Source organism: Xyrauchen texanus, chromosome 48, assembly GCF_025860055.1.
Source record: "Xyrauchen texanus isolate HMW12.3.18 chromosome 48, RBS_HiC_50CHRs, whole genome shotgun sequence".
NCBI lineage: Eukaryota > Metazoa > Chordata > Actinopteri > Cypriniformes > Catostomidae > Xyrauchen > Xyrauchen texanus.
Window position 1 is genome coordinate 21061038 of NC_068323.1, and position 18903 is coordinate 21079940.

The window sequence follows — 18903 nt, forward strand, 5'->3', positions numbered from 1 at the left end:
AAACATAATTATATTCTTTGGACCAACAACTACCAATTTTCATTTTTTTGAGTGTATATCAAATATCATCCATCCATGATAAAAGTGTTTTCGAAACTGCTCTGGGGGTTAATAAAGGCCTTCTGAAGCAAAGCGAGGAGTTTGTATAAGAAAAATATTAATATTTAAAACTTTATAGAATAAAATAACTAGCTTCCGTCATGAGAAAGTGATTAAATCTGATTAAATATGAATATTTTTCTTACACAAACGCATTGCTTAACTTCAGATGGCCTTTATTACTTTATTATATTAGAAAAAATGTAATTTTCTTTTTTGGCTGTGTTTATATTTCTTGTTCACAGCATTGTCGACAATGAACTTAATTTTAGTAGTTTGCTTGTATTTAAGGCAGCATACTGCACATGTGAATGTTTAATATGTTAACATATTATTTCCAAGGTGTATGCACTAATACGTAGCTCTGACTCAGTTGCCCGCCCACTCCTAAGAAACACGAAACAATTCAATGGACAATATGGGTGTGATTTCTGCTATCACATAGGTGGAGGGCCTTATCCATATAGAAGACCAGAGCCTCTTCTCCGATCTGAAACAGAACATTATGACCATGCTATGGCAGCTACAGTACAACTGCCAGTCAAGGGTGTAAAAGGCCCAACGGAATTGATGAGATTACAAAAGTTTCAGATAATTAATGGTTTTGTCCCAGAATATCAGCACAGTGTTTGTCTTGGTGTCACTCGACAACTGACAACTCTGTGGCTTGACTCCAACAATCACAACGAAGAGTGGTACATAGGCACGAAAGCTGACATAATTGACCAAAAACTGCTGGCTATAAAACCTCCAGTAGAGATAACAAGAACGCCCAGGTCAATACAAGACAGGAAATACTGGAAAGCCTCAGAATGGAGGTCATTTCTTCTTTTCAATTCTTTGCTAATTCTAAATGGTGTTCTAAAGAAGAAGTATTGGAACCACCTGTTTCTTTTAGTTTTTGCTTTGCATATACTCCTTCAACAGCAGTTCAAATGCTGTGAAGTCAGTGTAGCGGAAATAGCACTGAAGAAGTTTGTGATTCAGTTTGAGGTGCTGTATGGTATTAAGAATGTGTCATTCAATGTACACCTGTTGACACACCTTGCAGACAGTGTTAAGAACTGGGGTCCTTTGTGGGCAACATCAACTTTTTCATTTGAATCTTTCAATGGTACTTTATTAAAGTACTTCAATGGGACTACTCATGTCCCTGTGCAAATTGTGAAGACATTCCTTAAGTGGAAGAGTCTGCGAAATAGGGTGGAAAAATGTTTAGTCAACACAGACGATACAGTAAAAGACCTCTTCTCCCAACTTCAAAATAGTAATTCCATGAGTAGTAAAGCCAAAAATCTGACTGGAAATGTCACTGTGTTTGGTCCTCATTCTGACACTGTAAGTGCATCACACGTCTTTGCCATCGAAGAATTGAATGGTGGTATAGTGTGTAACTGTACATCCTACACTCGTTTCCTAATCGGTGAGACACTGTATCATGCAGAAGATAACACCAGATTAAAGAAAATAAATAATTCTATTGCAGAATTAAAAGATGGCACATTGTGTAAAGTCTTGAGCTTAGTTTCTTATGAAACTGTCACCAGTGCTTCAGACATTGATGTTGGAAAAAAATTCTGTGTAGTCGTGCAGAATCTTGAAAAGTCAAGAAGAGCATTGTGTAGGGATATTCAATTGAATATCTCTTCTAAGTTTGTGTATGAGGTGTCTGAAAACAGTTATGTGTATGCTGTGAACACTGACTCATTTAAAAGAAAATGTGTAATGGTAAAATTACAGGACAGCACATTTGTCATACCTCTCCCAAATAATGTAGAAAGGGACTGAAGGTTCTGTACAGTATAGATGAATTGGGTGAGAATACCATAGAAACTAGATTTACACCATCAGAAACATGATTTTCTTGAAAATGAAGAGTTGACGTTAAGCTTGAAGATAAATGGTTTCTTTGACTGAAAAGAAATGTTATAACAATCCTTTGTAAAACTGTGCTGTATATACTCAATGTAACCAATAAATGAATAAGTGTGTATTATAGCACATGTAAGTACTGAGATCATTAAAATAATCTACACATCAATCAGCTATGCTGTGTGCTTTATGATTTAGAAATTATTTTGTTTACAGATATACAGCACATTACTATTACTACTTATACTGTAGCATACTCCACTCTCATAAATGAAACTCCATGTAAAAAAACACTGTACTGACACTCTTGTAGATGATTTTGTATGGCAGGAGCTAGAGATGATATTCTCAACAATAATTCAAATTAAGCACATTCAAAGTTTAATACCTTAACTTATTTATTATATCAAAGTTTCTGTCTCAATACAATACAATTTTAACCAACCTGTACTAGAGTATTCTGTAAGCAAGTATATTTAAGTTACACTATGTAACACAATTTTTGTTTCTGGGTAGTGTTTCCTAATTGCTTATGCCTCAAAACTATGGAAAATGGCTATTATTCCCCACAAACTTTGGTTTTTACTTTCACTTTCTATAGGCAATAGTGAATACTTATTCAAAGTAAAAACATTTAAATTTATTGAATGTAATTCTAGTCCACAGACTCACAGAGGTTGTCATTATAATCACTTTTTTTTTTACATGTGTATTAAATTAGTATGTTAATCAATATGTCAATATATGTGTACTTAGTGAAGTACTACAAAAACATAATGATTTAAAATAGTTTATAACCAAAGTAGACATTATTATGAAGTGCATTTTTGCATATAAGGCTGTTTAGAAATATTGTAATGGAAGTGTACTTTCTTTAAGTAGAACTTAAGTACACGTTTTTGAAGTGCATTTCTAATAAGTGCACTTAAGTATGTTTAAAAACATTGTCATGAAAGTGTATTTCTTTAAGTAAAATTTAATTATACATAATTATGAAGTTAAGTTTCAAAAAGTAAACTTAAGTATATTTAAAAATATTGTCATGAAAGTGTACTTTCTTTAATTGAAACTTAAGTAACCATTTAATGAAGTACATTTCTAATAAGTGCACTTAAGTATGTTTAAAAATATTGTCATGAAAGTGTACTTTCTTGAAGTAAAACTAAATTCAACATTATTATAAAATTATGTTTTTAAAAGAACAAGTAAGTGTGTTACGAAATATTGTCATTAAAGTGTATTGTAATTAAGTATGATTAAGTGGCCTTTAATTTTAATTATATTATATTATATGTAAGTACACTTTTTAAAAATTATACTTTTACTATTTTAAGTACATAAAAAGTTCACTTTCAATACAATTAAGCACACTTCTTTTTCACAAGGGATAGTTATTTACCTGATGAACTTTTCACCTTTTGCTGACCCTTTATGCTTTGCAGAGCTAAAGTGTGCTTCTAAATCACTTGTACGTTGTTTGTTAGCGACTGACATAAAAGTACCAGCTTTACATGTCATACATTCTGCTTCCCACGAATCTCGACCTGGGAAAGCATGGGAATTTGTTGTGCAAGTCTTCTGTAAATTTGCACTTTTGTTTGGACATTGTTTCCACTCAGCAGTCATTTGCTGCTACTGTCAAGCAATTGTTCGATGCCGAACATAACAGCGCTTTGCACGTTCCTGGAGAGATTGACAGGCAGGAATTTGGCCAATAGTTGCTGCATGCCTTTTATAATCAATTGGTGTGCTAGAAGGCGGACTTACAAAGAGGGGTTAAAGCAATGCAAATACGCACGCACACACACAATGAAGTATTAGTCCAGATGCACATTATAATGCAACTAAAGTCGAATCCCGGACATTTTCGCAAATTTACAAATCCCGGCAGGATGCTTCTTTAAGGTCCGAAAAAGAGGACATGTCTGGGAAAAAGAGGACATATGGTCACACTACCTTAAATGCGTGAACCCTGTTATTTGTTGCATGCAGACAGTATGTTTTTAAATATGTTATCATAATTATGACCAATCATTCTGAAGATTAAAGTCTTCACCCATTCAGTTAGATAGAAGCTGTAATTGCATGACCAGAGTATATCTGCCCAGAGGCGTTACAAATATGGCCGTCAAATGACCTGACTTGGCAAAAAGGGACTCCTACTTAGGCAAAATCACAGCATACCAGTATACTGTATATTAAAGTATTAAGAAATGTCCATCTGATGATTCATTGTACCATGCTACCACCACAGTTCTTTTTGTAAAGGCAAGAATTGTAAGATATCATAGGACAACTATCAAGTTTTTTGAGACCTGTAGTTCTCTCAAAATAAGCACTAGTGTTAACATGCATTGAGTGTACATAGACAAGTGTACTAGACTAAAACAGTAATTATATAACTGCAACCAAATTTAGTTTGTCCTTAAAGGGATGGCTGTCTCTATCTTAACACTATTTCTCTACATCTCATTTATGAAATTGATTGGAGAAAATTAACCTCTAAAACAGTAGCCGTCATTCCATAGCATTCTCTGACCTGTCTTTCCCATCGTTGCTTTATTTAATTGGTTTTAAAAGGTGATGTCAACGATGCCAGGAGCAATTTGACTGTCAGTGGGATATGCCCTTTGTCTTGTCTAATGAGTGCCAGCAGCAGGGGGGAGTAATTAGCCATAATTTGCACAATACTAAATTGCCGAAGGTTCCTAAAGCTCGCCCCGACTTATCTCCTTCCTCCGACCCCATAAATGTCAGTGGCCGTTCTGTTAAGCGATCGTGGCATCTAATCAGCCCTAGTTGGCATGTGCCTGTGTGAATGGCCATCATTAGCTCCCTGGGAAGGGAAGGGAAGTAGAAATATCATTGTGACATCGAGTCAAATAAAGAGATGGGTCACAACTTCATATAAGACCATTGGGTGTATTCTCCTTAAACAAAACAAAAAACATAATTGTCACACAATTGTAATCTCTAGATTTATTTCAGCATCACATTAGTACTTTCCAATGGCAGAAATTGTAAAAGGGGTCAAGCATCACAGTTTTCATTGGTCATATTTGGGTCCCTAACTCCAAGTATTTAACATAAACTGTATATATACACTCACCTAAAGGATTATTAGGAACACCTGTTCAATTTCTCATTAATGCAATTATCTAATCAACCAATCACATGGCAGTTGCTTCAATGCATTTAGGGGTGTGGTCCTGGTCAAGACAATCTCCTGAACTCCAAACTGAATGTCAGAATGGGAAAGAAAGGTGATTTAAGCAATTTTGAGCGTGGCATGGTTGTTGGTGCCAGACAGGCCAGTCTGAGTGTTTCACAATCTGCTCAGTTAATGGGATTTTCACGCAAAACCATTTCTAGGGTTTACAAAGAATGGTGTGAAAAGGGAAAAACATCCAGTATGCGGCAGTCCTGTGGGCGAAAATGCCTTGTTGATGCTAGAGGTCAGAGGAGAATGGGCCGACTGATTCAAGCTGATAGAAGAGCAACTTTGCCTGAAATAACCACTCGTTACAACCGAGGTATGCAGCAAAGCATTTGTGAAGCCACAACACGCACAACCTTGAGGCGGATGGGCTACAACAGCAGAAGACCCCACCGGGTACCACTCATCTCCACTACAAATAGGAAAAAGAGGCTACAATTTGCAAGAGCTCACCAAAATTGGACAGTTGAAGACTGGAAAAATGTTGCCTGGTCTGATGAGTCTCGATTTCTGTTGAGACATTCAGATGGTAGAGTCAGAATTTGGCGTAAACAGAATGAGAACATGGATCCATCATGCCTTGTTACCACTGTGCAGGCTGGTGGTGGTGGTGTAATAGTGTGGGGATGTTTTCTTGGCACACTTTAGGCCCCTTAGAGCCAATTGGGCATCGTTTAAATGCCACGGCCTACCTGAGCATTGTTTCTGACCATGTCCATCCCTTTATGGCCACCATGTACCCATCCTCTGATGGCTACTTCCAGCAGGATAATGCACCATGTCACAAAGCTCGAATCATTTCAAATTGGTTTCTTGAACATGACAATGAGTTCACTGTACTAAAATGGCCCCCACAGTCACCAGATCTCAACCCAATAGAGCATCTTTGGGATGTGGTGGAACAGGAGCTTCGTTCCCTGGATGTGCATCCCACAAATCTCCATCAACTGCAAGATGCTATCCTATCAATATGGGCCAACATTTCTAAAGAATGCTTTCAGCACCTTGTTGAATCAATGCCACGTAGAATTAAGGCAGTTCTGAAGGCGAAAGGGGGTCAAACACTGTATTAGTATGGTGTTCCTAATAATCCTTTAGGTGAGTGTAGGTAAATATTATTACTATTATATTACTATACTTCAAATAATACTACTACTTATTATTATTATAATTTATATATATTAGAGCTGTCCATTTTAACAACTTAATAAAGCGTTAACACAATTTTCTTTTAATGCCACTACTTTTTTAATGCTGTTAACACATCCTTATATGACCATTTAAATAAACCATGCATTGACCATCATGAAAGTAGATGGTGGGAGACATAATGCTGAGATCTGTGTCAAGCATTTTATCGATGTAGCAAAGCAGGGGAACATTTAGAATGGAGTAAGCACACAAAAAACACAGTTACTTAGTGCTCTTAACATGACTGCAGCAGCCATTTGGACACCAGCCTTGCACTGTGCATCAACATGTCCAGGAATGATAGAGTTTGATGGAAAAGTTTTAAAAAATCTGCTCATCTCATCTCTAAGCACACATTTGAAGCTTTGTTAATTCGAAAGAATTAAAACGAAAATACTTCCAAATCTGCTCATAATATCATGTTTGTTCTTATATTAAATGCAAGTATACTTAAGAGAAATGGTGCATGTTTTAAGAGCTTTCTTTTTCTTCTTTTACTTATTGCACTATATCATGCAATAATACACTGACATAGGCGTAATGATTAATGTGTCATTATACCAGTGTCTCTCTGCGAAATCCAAACAAAAGTGGTCCAAAAAAAGTGGCATAATACTTCCAGTTATAACAGTGATTTGTCTCGCTTGTCCGACTTCTGATTGAATCAACTGGTGTGAGCCGTACTGTCATGTTGAGTTTGTGCATGGATTTTGGGATCTACTCACCTGTTAATCAACCAATGTGCATAAGGAAGTATGTGAGGAAGGGTATAATGCAGGCTGCTTTTGAACTTCGCAAACTGTCAGGAAAGTCCTCTGTAGCAGTGGTAAGTTTTTTTATAAGCTATTATTTCCAGCTAATAGAAACCCTCTCAAATCTCACAGTGTCTCTGCATAATGGTGCATTTGAAAGTGCACTAGCCACTGTAGAACAGCAGAAGATGCTGGAACCCTGCAGGTAATCTACACTGTCATTAGTCCATTTAATCCTACCGAACGGGGTGAAAGGGGTCTAAAAGGAGTGGTGCAAATAGTCACATGACCAGAGCTATTTAATTCCACTGTGCTCCTCTAAACATTTTCTGTTAAAACACCATAAATGGAAGAAAAAAATTATAATACATATATACAGTATATATATACACAACAGTTAGTTCCAGTCCTCAAATCTGATTGGACGAGAGAAGTTCTATGTGCACTGATGGTCTGGCACCATCAGCACTCGGACGCTTCACTGTGTGTATTACTCCGCTTGTGTTTGTTGTCCTAAACTAAAGTGTAAGAGCAGTGCAGATGTGTTAAGAGCTAATGTAGGCTACATGTGTCTATTTTTACATTACATATAGCCAGCAGGTGGTGGCAAAAGATAATTCTTGTGTTTAATATGAGCCAGTTGGTGACATGAATTGAATCTGTTAGTCATTGTTTACATAGAACAGCGCTCTGTGATCGCTCATATTAAAGAACCCCACTAGGATGGCTAGTTTACTACTGAGAAAGCTGATCTTCAGAAAACCGACAATATCTCAATATATCTGTTAACAGGTGATCGCACAAACTCCATCTCTCTCTCTTTCTCTCTCTCTCTCTCTCTCACACACACACACACACACACAGACACACACATTCATCCTTGTTTATCCAGTAACTTGTTAGAAACAGCACAAGCCGTGATACTATTTTTTTTTTATTTACTTGTTCATTGAACTGTTGTATATAAGCAATATGACACGAGCAAGAGTGCGATATGGCCCTATATCAGCACTGCTGTAATTACCTGTGGCCGAATCACAGCAGTGCTGATGTAGGGCCATATCGCACTCTTGCTCGTGTCATATTGCTTATATATATATATATATATATATATATATTGCATATTTTGAATTGTACTGCGTTCAATTTCTGTTGTATCAACTCTGATAGTAGGGTAGGTTGTTTAAATGACTGAAAAACAATAAATACATCTATTGCGATTAATCGCAATTAACTACAACTAAAACGTGATTAATCATGATAATTTTTTATAATTTGACAGGATGTGTGTGTGTATATATATATATACACACACACACATAATAAATAATATAATATCTAAATAATAACAATTATTATTATTTTAGAGGTATAATAATATAACATAAATAAATGTAAATAATTTACAACAATAAAATATTATATAAATATAATAAATAATTAAATTATATATATATATATATATATATATATATATATATATATATATATATATATATATACATAAAGCTACTGTATATCCATATATAGGGACCAGAATAACAAAGACACTTTTTAGAATAATGTAGACCTATAACTAACACCTAAAACACACCAGCATTGTAGCAGTGACTTTCACAAGTACAAATGCCACTCACTCTTGTTAGCCTTACTGGGAACTACTGAACTGCAAGACAGTCTAACAACTGTCTTGCAGTTCAGTAGTTCCCAGTAAGGCTAACTTATTGACATTCAAATGCCTTAATTGACAAGAGTGATTGTATTATTATGCAGAACCCAATTAAACATTTACTGCTGGGTAATTTCATTAATGAGAGGAATTTCGCGAGTCCTTGGTCAGTGATACTGTTGAACATTATTAAGAGGCATTTAAGATTCACCAATGTTATTATCAAATATTCAGCTTTCTGCATCTCCAGTTTTTATCATTTATAAAGCTCATTTACACTTTTGACAGATGGATCAGGACTATTATAATGCACAATAAGCACATTAAAATTGTATATGTGATTACTTGAATTATTTATTAATAGTCAAATCTCAGATATTGTGTAGTTCATATCAGGATGTTTCTTTTCTGTGCACTTTTTTGTTTCAGTGGTTGAATTTGAATAAATCTAACTTTTTCAACACTATCAAATGAGCCACCGCACGATTTGATCACACCTGAACAAGCTTGTAAAAGTGGTTATGCAATGCAAACATTAAAATGTACAGAGTGACTTCTAGCATCTACCACACAGTGCAGTTTTTCTTTTTTTTTTTTGCACCCCAATAGTATGGTGGAACCACAGAAATGTCTGACACACTACACAGTAGGTGTCTCTGCAATGGCGTGGGCTGTAAAAACAGTGTTAATGTGGTGTGTCATTCTTGCTACCCGGGTTCGATTCTGCCTTTTGCCCCCAATCTTTTTTTTTTACAATCTGATTTCCTGTTTCCACTCTTAATATTTCCTTTAATACTACTTAAATTAATGGATGATAATGAATATAAATGTTTATTTCTTCGTAGTGATTTGGTCACGGTGAATGCCATGGAATGCATAGAAGGGTTTGATCCGGAGGCGGGGCAGTCGATCTCACTCGTTCCCATGGCTCGGCATTGCTTGTGTGTAGATTGCATAACTGTAATACTTTAATAATATTATAACTGCATAACTTGAATACAAATTATGTTTTTAACTGTGGGAAAAATCCAGACAAACTAAAATCGTGGATGACTGACATGTGTGAGTCTGGTAAAACAGTGAAGTATCAATTTTACTTGCTATCACTGAGCTACGTCACATAGTAGTGTGCTGGGCTGGAGAAAAACAATACTTGTGTGACGCACAATGCGTGAGTAGATGCAATTTTTCAACCGTAAAAGATAGGGTTATTTCATTGCATATTTATCTGACCTTTATGACACAACCATTTTGGTGTTTCTACACTAGAGGCAAAACTAAATTATTTTTGCAGTGAGAAGTACATAACAACTGGTTTGAATGTTATTTTATACTGCGTGAAATTACAAGAATGGTAAATCTCAGATTTTTTTATTACGTACCCCCATTTTCACCTCACGTACCCCCAGGGGTACACATACCCCTGTTTGGGAAACACTGGGATAGAGTAAAGTGGCAGCAGCCATCATGGGTTGCAGTGATCAAGGGTGGGTGGGTTTGTCTTGTGAAGCAGGGCGCTGAAATCACAAAGAAGGTCAACATCTGTTGAGGCCCTCCACCTGCTCACGCTCTGGTGGGCTCGAGACTCGACTGAAGCAAGGTCGTCTTAAGCCTTTAGATCCCAGCCAGCTGAAGAGTGGTTGATTGCCACTCAATTATACATTAACCGATGGTCGTTTGCATCACATTGAAAAGAGCTGAAATTTGCAAGGGCTTTGGAAACTTGATAAACAACAAGTCTGGTGGTTGAAATAACATATTAAGGTGTAAATTGTTTTACTATTTCATTATATACAGTAATGTGCAAAAAACTTATATAAGATTTAGTGTGTCATTAACAAATATTAATTTTAGACTCCCAAACATTCCTTTTACAAATAGAATAGAAGAAAAGGGAGCCCTACAACAGATGGTATGGCCATCACAAAGCCCCCCACTGAATATTGAGTCAGTCTGGGATTACATGAAGAGACAGAAGCAATCGAGACAGCCGAAATATATAGAAGAATTGTGGCGAACTCTCCAAGAAGCTTGGAACATCATATCTGCCAACAACCAAGAAAAATATAAGTAAAACAATTTAAATCATTCTTATTATTTCAATTCAGAAATTATACATACAAATTATGTTGCTCCATCAGTCTAACAATATTGAAAAAGAAATTGGTGTCATAAATGCTTGCATGTTTTTATGCATAAACAAGAATGATACATTAAATTAAATTAAATTAATTTAGGTATCAATGTAATTGCAGGTTGTTTTTTATCATTAAAACAATTAAATTAGCCACCAAACAACCTAACGTAGCTCTTAAGAATCAGTATTCAAGAAAGCCCATAGTATTTAAATTAGATGTGCTGTCTGCTTCACCACCTTTGTAAATAATTTAGTGGCTTCTGTCTAGTCTCACCCCCCTTGACCAATGTGATCTTTTGTCAAAGGCCATGTCTTTGCTTTTTCAGCCTTAAAAGCATTCAGATGTGTACCTTCCCCCAGGGCTCAGAATTACAACACACAGTATCCGTATATTTCTGCATATCTCAAGGTGCCCAGACTATGAATTATGTTGAGAATACAAACACATTAATCAGAGCCACAATATTAGCTGCCGCTTCTCTATCCCGCTATAATTTGGAATCGGCAATGTGTACCATCTGTTTTCTTTCCATTCACTTGATCACTTTCAACTTGAGTTATGATGTTAAAGGAAAAGTTCACCCAAAAGTGAAAATTCTGTCAATATATTCTAACCATCATGTCATTCCAAACCTATATGCTGTTAGTATATATATATATATATATATATATATATATATATATATATATATATATATATATATATATATTATGTTTTTTCTGAGTAACACAGAAGTAAACATTTTTTGAAGCATCAAAGCGAAAAAGTAGAAGCTTAACCAGTGCCTTCCTTCCTCCCTACGCCATCTGCCATGAGGGAAATTTGGCACACGAAAAAGCCAAAGTGCCTAAATAACTCATGACCAGTTTGTTCAGTGGCGAGACCCACGAGGTCCAGGGAAGTGATAACAAGAGGACAGAAAAAGAATGGGTGCAGGGATTATTACATTTTCCTAGCTGTATGTGTGTGTGAATGTGACGGTAGGGAAATGTCTCCAGTGGTGAGAAAGTTTCAATCAGATCTGTCCCCTGTAGGCTTCAAAATACAATTCCAACAGGTGACAAAGTACAGGTGCCCTCTTTGACTCGAAATCCACAGCATTAATCCTATGGGTTGGCCTTAGCTGTGTGCAAGATCACTGAAAATGGAAAAAGCAGCAAATGGAACTTAAGACAAGTAAGAAAACAGACTGGGGAAAAAAGGGTAACACAACATGAATGCCAGACTTTAATTTGGGAAAGACTGTGAATAATGTTGTCCATAAAAATAAAATCTAAACAGATATAAAAGGAATATCGGAATATCCACTGAATTGTTTTTTATTTAGACACTCTCCATTGTCAATTGTTAATGTGAAGAACTCCACCTGTGGTTACTCTACTTGGACAACTGTGTAAACTTAGGAGGAACTGACTTCATACATCCACTAAAATGACCTTGAGGACAGTTGGTTAAAAGTCATAAAAAATATATATATATATATTTTGGCCCAGATAAGTCAACAGTTCCCACAATTTTTAACCAATTATTTTTTTTAATGATTTTTCCATGAACTTTCTAGTTGTTTGTGAGATCTGGATAGAGATAATTCTCATAGTAATCATTTAAATAATAATTTCAACCAAAATATAACCATAGTTTTGTGTTTCGCAATAAGTTTTGCATTTCCTCAAAATACGTTTTGTGTTCCTTTGCTATGATTTTTATGTTCCTTGTAGTTTGTGTTCCCTCACAGTGAGTTTTGCATTTCTTTGCAATAATTTTTGTGTTCCCTCGCAATAGATTTTGCGTTCCCTCACAATACTTTGTGTTTCATCGCAATACGTTTTGGGTTTCCTCACAATAAGTTTTGAGTTCCCTCGCAAAAGTTTGCATTCCTTCGCAATATATTTTGCATTTCCTTGCAATAGTTTGTATTCCCATATGGGATGCCAATAGTGTCATATTTCAACAGCGAATCCCTTGCAATTAGTTTCGCTTTCACGCGCAATTGTTTGCATTCTTTGGCAATAAGTTTGCATTCCCTCACAATAGTTTGTGTTTCTGTATTGATTCCTATTGTAGGGTAAATGCTCTAGGACACCCCGGTCAACAAAATGTCTCTTATTGAAGGCAACTTATCCCATATTTAAGCAGCAAATGTTCAACTGTTCTGAGTTCGACCCACCAGTCGGACAGAACTTCTCTTTTTGAAGCGCTCAAAATCCTCAAGCATCCTGTATAAGAATGCCGAAAAGTTGCCAATCTTACCTAAACGCAGTTATTTCTGAGAAAAGTTCTAGCATGTCACTTGCCTTGATATTTTGTTTTCTAATGCAGTCAAATTAATATATTTTTAAGTGTTGCCCAATGTATCTTTTGTGTTCCACATATATTAAAAGGCATGAAAGACGTGAGAATTGTGAAAACAGAATTTACATTTTGGGGTGAACTAACCGTTAAAAACTCTTTTACACTCTGTAATCTCTTCTTACAGGTCCCATTATCTCAAAAAGTAATATAATGCTTGTAGATTGTATTTTTGTAATTTGACGGTCATGGAGAAGTCAGCTTCTGACCAGACAAATGTGTTCATGTTCTCTTGGGACAGTGTTCCTTTTTCATCAGGATCAAGAACTTCCAAAGCATCAGCTGGTAAATCTTCTACTTCTAATTCACAGACTCAAACAATCCAAGCAGTGGGAGAATATGAGTGTTTGTGGGCATTGACATATATAAACAGCATCCGAGATGGGATATAATGTGCAAGCAGTTGCTAACGCACCAAACCAAATCTGTTGGTTGTCACCCATGAAAGAACCTGAAAGCTGTTTTGTCATAACTGTCCAGATGGTTCCATGTTATGAGCTGCATTGGAGGGAGGCAAAAGGATGTTTGGTGGGGAAAGATGATCCATCAAGTGGGAATTCTCATCCTCAGTCTTAGCTTTATTTCCATTTGGTAAGATTTCATAGGGAATTATGTTGTTATATAAAGCATGAACAAATTAAAAACACTTTTGAGTTTTTATTTTGCAGACACAAATTAGGCTAAAGGGTTCCTGTTGGCTTCACGCATAATTCTTCGCAAGCCATTTGCAGTTAATTTGCACCTTTTCTTCTCAACCTTCTTCAGAACCTGCTGCTGACTGTTATTAGTGAAGTGTTTGAAAAGAGGGTTGGTCATGCCTTTCAAGTGTGTTTTATCCATCTTATAGGCTTTTCATAATTTTTGACTTTTCATTGTCACTAAGGCTTTGTTTACATTGCACATAAATCTGCATTTGGATATCAACATCTGGTATACCAACAATGATTAGTAATGACTTAAGCATCCGCAATGGCAAGAGACATAAGAGAGTAGCTGTAACTGTGGAATAAGAACAGAAAACAGTTCAGCTGCGGTGTTGAATACAGTGCATCAGACAACATGTCCAATCTCAGTCTAAACGGATTTCTACGGAGCCTCTGGGAGGGAGGGGAGGGAATCCATTTCCTGAAATATTTCTGTGTTCCTTTGGATTTTTAAAGTTTTGAATTCCATTTACATATACCCAGTAATTATTTAGATTTCTATCTTGGGGAAACATGCTTGGGGATATAAAATAAATAAATGATTGATTTACAGAAAACTGTCTGATATACCAGGTTATAGATCAGCTAATGTCAAAATCACCATGGCATGGCTACCAAGCTCAGTTAAACCCCACACAAATGAGTTTGCAGCCCTGAATGAGCAGTGTGTCTTGTAAGATCAATTTAAAATTTTACAAGAAAGCAAACAAACCTTGTCCTTCAAGAGTGTCGAGGTGACCTGACTTCTCTGTTTGAACAATTACAACTAGATGGAGTTACGACTGGGTCACATATGATAAGAAAGCCAGAGGTTATATTTTTTAAATGTGAAATAAAATTATTTTGACAGTACTGACAAGGCACATAATTATATTTATTTATTGCATACTTGATTCCTATGAACCAATGCACAATGGTTATTTGAAATGGTCCTGAAAGTGAAGTTAGTTCGAGTTCTGTGATACAAAACCTAATTTTTAAGTGTTACTTAAGTGTCCAAAACCGTCCAAATACTTTAGGGGCCAATGCGTATTATAAGGAGCTCCACAATTTACTTATTTGGATATCCTCAAGACAAAATACACTTCTATGCTGAGTATGTTTGTTACTTCAAGTTCCGTTACGCTCAAACTGTGTTTGCTTGTCAAAGCTATTGTGTGTGTACATCATTACCATCCACAGCACAGCTGTAGAGTTAGCCAACCAGTAGAACTGTCCAAGTCTAAGCTGCAGCGATATCCTCCTCCACAGTCTGGAATTTAATAACGAAATAGGATTACATGGTTTCAAACCACCCATTATAGCTACAATTGTAGGGAACGACAAGGAGAAGCCAGAAAATCCAAAGCAGAGTCAAAAACACAGTTTAATGCATCAAAGTTTCCAAATCTAGATGATCTCAGACACCAAGCACTTATATCCAACGCCAGAGATACATGGGAAAGAGGCAGCACTTAAACAGCAAAGAAGTTGTTACGACAGACCTTCTGGAAGAGGCGAAGCTGTCAGCTGCCCAGTTCATAAGGAGCCCACCAATCTTTACAAACAGCTGGGCGGCATACATCACATGCCAATCAAGTGCCCAGAAAGGAAATGTTCCTCCAAAAAAAAAAAATCAGGAAAACGAATGCAATGACTCCACGGTGGAAGAACGTGAGTGGGTGAGAGTTCTCAAGAGTCTTAAAACTTTAACCCCTTAACTGGCACCCCCCTATTTGAGCATTTACCAGAAAATAATTTAAATGGTTGTAATTCACAAATTCTTTGGATAACAGGCATAATCTTGGTCTTGTTTTAAAGAAGACAATATGGGGTTTATTGCAGAAGTGAAATAATTAATATAATTATAACTCATCAGTTCTTGTGTTCCCTGGGAATCAAACTCTTGACCTTTTCCATTGCTAGTGCCATGCACTAAAGAAACACTACATGAACTTTTAACATGAACATATGATTACAATTAATTACAACTGTTCAGTCCACAACTCTACAAATTATTCTCTTCATGACAGGCAGTAAAACAATCCCGCTTCTGCAGGAAACATAAAGGAATGTCACATGTCTGACAGATGTGGGATGTTTTTTGATGACAACGTCTACATTTTCATCTGGGATCATGGCTGAGTTGTAAGATTCAAGTTTGCTCCTGTAGTAAGAAGAGGAGGAGAAGCAGCAGGGGTCTGATGTCAAGGCATCCAATCTTTCAATTCTGGAAGTCTCCCTGAATTCCCTCTAACTCAGTGGCTTCTGGTTGCGTATCGTGGCCTTCTGTTGATGCATGATGAACGCATTCACCACAGAAATGTCGACAAAGGGTAAAAGAGAGACCGGTACCACTTCCTGGTCTTCTTGAGAATGGAATAATATCCGATGAGGGCATAAGAAAGATCCACTCCTCCCATGTTCCTGTGTGAAAAAAAATAGGGCATTTTTTTAAATCTACTTACCAAAGTAAATAAAATATGAATACATCTACATAATTTATTATGCATCAACACTGAATACTATTTACTCAGTTGTAGTCTGCCACTGCATCAGGAACCTCATCTCTAGTCTTCACCCTCCTCACAGTCTGATCTACATTTGCTGAATGGAAAGAAGTAGCACATAAGCACTTTTCTTGTGGTCTTCACTCAATAAAGAGAAGCCGGTCATCCCTTATCCACCGCACACTTCCATGGGGTGTGTTTTTGGGCAGCCTATTGAGAGCGGTTTGAAGGAAGCCGACTCTGTTGCAGTGAACTTTCCCACAGGCCATGATTTGTTTCTGGAGGATGCCCCTGAATAGAGATGGGTTGGTGTAAAAGATATCAACATATAGCTGGTAGCCTGTACCTAACACTTTGTCATCCAGCAGAGTCATAATGGAATCATAGCTCAGCTCCTTGCTTTGTTGGCTCTGTGCTGCTGGACATTTTCCTTCATTTATGAAACAATCCCATGTGTAATCATGGAGTGAATCTGCTGGGACATAAAGCTTGTAGCCCCAATTGGTTGGTTTTTCTTTGTGGTATTGTTTTAGAGCAGTCCTTGCCTTTGAGGCTACCATTCTTTCATCAAAGGTGATGTTTTGAAAAGGATGAAAGTATGTCTTGCAAGCACTTCTTAGTTGCTGATATATTGGCTATGGTTACATATGCAGGTGTCCCCTTTTTCTTGTCATTTTCAGTATCCACCTTCAGATCGCTGAGATGTATGGCTGAGGAAATGTCCTGAAATTTTCAACAAGACATGACAGTTACTGGAAAGGTGATGCTGTATAATCTGGACCCATTCCAGTAATCTGTGATGCAAGGCAACTTTACCAGGTCCATGTAAAGTGTGAGTGACAGGTAAGAGTACAAATCCTTCAAAGACATGTCCTTCCATGGTGTCCTGTGCCCTTCCCGCTAACCAGGTGTTTAGCAGCATAAGCATTTGAGTTCTGTATTATTTTTTGACACACAGATGATGAAAAAAAGCTAGAACAATTCAAGCGGACTGTAGATCTCTGTTGGGATTATTTGTGGGCCAGGTGTTTGAGCTGGATTGAAGGCTGGATAAAGTGGAGAAAGGTCTGTGTCCCCCTGTCTTTCCCTCTCCCTCTGAAAATTATGGAAGCAGGTGTGGCAGACGAGGATGAAGTAGAAGATTCGGTCCATTTGCATCTTTTTGCTGGTTGCTGGCTAGTCCAGTCCTTATTGAAAGTATCATCTGGAGACCCTTTGCACATCAAAAAAGAAAAGAAAAAGAAATAGGAAATAACAATAAAAGTGAGAATGTATTACAATATTTAGAGTAACATGGTTTTACCTAAATTAATCTGACAGAAATCAATCATTTGTCTCTATAATAATGTATAGTGACAGTCTTACAGATATTTTCTCCAGCAATAACAATTTGCCAGTAATTATCTCTTTTTTTTATCAAACTATTCAAATTGATCTTGATCCAGATGCACTTACGGATTACGCACGACTGCCGAATGCATCAAAGAATCTATTACACAAGGGTTTCTTTCAAATTTTCTTTAGGCAGAGCATATGATTGGCAACAGCCTGCAAACAACTGAAATTAAACAGCTTTTCATTTGCTGTAAGTTTTTAAAAAGGCAAGATTGCGACTGGTGTGACAACACAAGAAATGTATGCGCAGTTCTAGCGGGAAGACTAGCAGTTGTACATCATCATACCATTAGCTAGGTAATTTCTAGCCAATCGCATGTAAGCCAGTGCTTTATTAGTCTGCTCACAATCTATCACATTGCTGTTTCAGTGTGCTTACACGGCAACCTCCACCACCCCACCACCACCAGTTGAGCCCCGTCCCGCACCGGGGGTAGGCTCCTCGCCCCTGCCTCCTATCTCCGGCAGGATATGACGGTTCCGAGTACAACTCCCTCGGACTGCTAGACGGGGACTACGCCAAAGAGAGACATTACCTTTCTGTTTTAAATTCATCAAATAAATGGCATCTTAAACCTCACTCAAGCCTGCGTGTCTTCCCGATAGAAAGGGCATTCCAGACTGCCCCGGTGCTCATTGGCTTATCTGAAAGACACGCTTACCATCATTGGCCCAAACGTTTTGAGATGGACTGTCCCTTTTCAGAAAGCAAAACCCTTTTTCTGCAAAAAAAGACTACAAACATGTCACTGGGCTGTTATACAAAAGAAACACAGCAAAGCAAGAACATTTGAACATGCATCATATTGCTATTTGCAAACATAATACATCAACCTTGGAGAATCTGTTAATATTTTTTTATAATCTCAGTACCTTTGGACAAAATCTCTTGATGTATGTTATGAAATTGTTGTGATACAAAGCAAGCCTGATATTTGCATGATTGTACATATGTGCATCGCTATTTCATAATAAAAGTCCATCTTTCCATTATGAGTTTTATTTTTTTTTGGGGGTGCTCACTTTTG